Genomic DNA, 2,775 nt, shown 5'->3' with positions numbered 1-2,775 from the left:
GACCGGAGTGCGGAACTTCTTTACGTTTCATTCCTCACGTTCGCAGCGGGTGGTTGGCTTTAGGGCTCATTTGGTGTGAATCGGGGTTGGGCCGGAGGCAGGGTCGACGCGAGGCGATGCTCGTGTGCTTGTGTGTTGGGGTGGGGTGGGGGGGATCTCTTGTGGAATCCAAGTGCTAAGAAGGCGAGAGCAGTTCGCGCTGAAAATACTGTTGGATATGCGTGTGTGTTGCACGGGAGGAAAACTGTTATATTTCTTGGCCTGGAGGTGTCCCAGTTGAATCCCTGGCCTGGTACCTAAAGATGGTTAGAGGGGAAACTGTCGGGCTGGAGATCCCGCCCCTTTTTGAGCCTGTGGGCACTTTTCGGATTCCGGCACAGTGTGGTGGGCACAGCCACAAAACGGCTGCTGCGGGGAGCAGAACCGGCCACACAACCGGCTCTTGCACCTTCCTTTCAGCCGCCTGGTGAAGATCCTCGTACCGTGGCGGAGACTGCTGCCAAAGCCCCATTTCTGAAAATCTACACAGCCAATCGGAAGCCTTGCTGGTCAGAAGGCTCCTCTGGCCCCACCCGCTTTCTAAAAGCACCTGCAAAGGGGCCGTGTTGGAGACCCCAGTCCTGCAGGGGGCGGGATTCCGCGCCACACACAGTTCTAAAGGGCGGGTGTCGTTTGTCCTGATTGGCAGGAGTGCCCCTCGGATTCCCAACTCCGGGCAACCCCTGTTGGACTGGACTGGCCCTACGGAGAGATGGGGCTCTGCGGCCCGCCGGCACAGCTGTGGCTTCTCCTGCAAGGGAGCCAACCCCTGGCCACGTGCCGAGCGCAGGAGAAGTCTGTGGGAGTCACGATGTACATGAGAATGCCTCCTCTTTCCCCGGGGGATTCTGATGGTTGGGTGGGGAGAGCTCAGCCTCACGTCTCTTGCGCTGTGAACGTACTAGAGGCAGTGATGGGTAGGCAGGGAGGGGCTGGTGTGCATTGGGGTAACTGGAACTCTGGAAAGTGCAGAGTGGGGGTCTAGGCAGATTCCAACTCCTGCAAGTGCCCTCTGGGAATGTCCAGAAAGCCAGCCATCTTTGCAGGGGGGCTTCGGGGCGCTTGGGCTGGGCTGTCTTTTTTTTAAAAAAACTGAAACACCAAATAGCAAAATCGCTGGACTGAATTTGGCCGCAATAGGAGACTGCCTTTGTTGGACTTCAGTTGTAATTCAGTAGAGTCACCTGGGCTGTTGGCTTTTCTCAGCCTGCCTTTGTTCTTTTGCCTCTGGTGTGGGTGTGTGTCTGTGGTTGCTGACCCAGACTGTGTGGTTTGTTTCCTGGGACTCCAGCTGGGGAGGTTGAGAGGTGTGTTTATTTGCCTTGGAGATGCCGCCCTTCGTGGCAGAGGGACATTGCTAGCCCTGTTGACCACGACCTCTGTGACCTCTGTCCTCTTGGGCTAGGCGAGGGCTGAATGCCCAGTTCCTGCTCTAGAGCAGCAGTCTGCAGCCTGCGGCTCTCCCGATGTTCATAAACTACAATTCCCATCAGCCCCTGCCAGAGGGATTTGTAGTCCATGATGGGGCTGATGGGATTTGTAATCCATGAACAACTGGAGAGCCGCAGGGGCTGATGGGATTTGTAGTCCAGGAACATCTGGAGAGCCACAGGGGCTGATGGGATTTGTAGCCCATGAACAACTGGAGAGCCGCGGGGGCTGATGGGATTTGTAGTCCAAGAACATATGGAGAGCCTCAGGGGCTGATGGAATTTGTAGTCCATGAAGATCTGGAGAGCCACAGGTTGCAGACCCCTGATGTAGAGCAAGGAGCATGTTCGCTTGTGTGAGTTGGCAGCTGCCTAAACTGGTAACCGTCCAGAATTGGGTCAACCGCCTTGGCGTGCATGAAGGGCTAGCCGGTGGCTCCAGCTGGCCTGTCGCTGCGCCTTAAGATGCCGCTGGATTACTGTGGATCCCTCTGTGTCCTTTTTTTTAGAGGGCTGATACTAACGACATGTTTCAAATTTTACAGGAAAATCTGCAGCAAAAATCAATCTGGCTATGAATTACCGCTGTCTGGGGATAGGGAAGAAAAGTAAAATATACTGAAGCGACCATGAAAATGTGTTGGGGTTGCTTTTTTTACTATGGGGTGGGCTGATGATACCATCGTGGGAGACCTCTGGCGATTGGAGAGCACTTTCGTTGAGCTGGGGACGTGCGCACTTTCTGGTGATGTATTGAACGTGACAGAGCCTGACATGAGAGAGGAAGGAAAGGGGAGAAGGAACGGGCTTCACGGGTCGTGTTTCCAATAGAGGTGCTGCCGTAAATGGTTTTAGTGCCCATTTGAACCTGGTTTCAAGACAAACGCGGTGAGAGGCACCCCCAAAGGACCTCAGTTGTAAAACCTCCAAAGAGCTTGACACCTGCAAATTGAAGTGGGTTTGCATTAGAGCTTGCAGGCTGGGAGCAGGCGCTCCTCCTGGGCCCTGCATGGGTCGCGGTGGTTGAATGCCTCCAGTTCCGTCAAGCTTTTTGCCCTTTATGGGTCGATTTCTCTCAGCACTTATAACCTTTCCAAAAGATGCCGAGCGAGCAGCGTGATACTTTTTAGGGATCATCAAAATTCACCTTCTACCTGCTGTAGTGTTGACGGCTTCCCTTCCCGCACCTGGGCCCCTTGGTATGTTGTCTGCCGGTTTGGAAAACTTTAGCGGGCTTTTGCGCCTTTCCTGACGCGTCTTTGATGGATGCTGACATCAGCTTTTCAGCTAAAACAGGAGCAGCAGT

The sequence above is a fragment of the Sphaerodactylus townsendi genome, linkage group LG17 (genome assembly GCF_021028975.2).
Source record: "Sphaerodactylus townsendi isolate TG3544 linkage group LG17, MPM_Stown_v2.3, whole genome shotgun sequence".
Lineage (NCBI taxonomy): Eukaryota > Metazoa > Chordata > Lepidosauria > Squamata > Sphaerodactylidae > Sphaerodactylus > Sphaerodactylus townsendi.
This window is presented reverse-complemented; position numbering follows the sequence as displayed.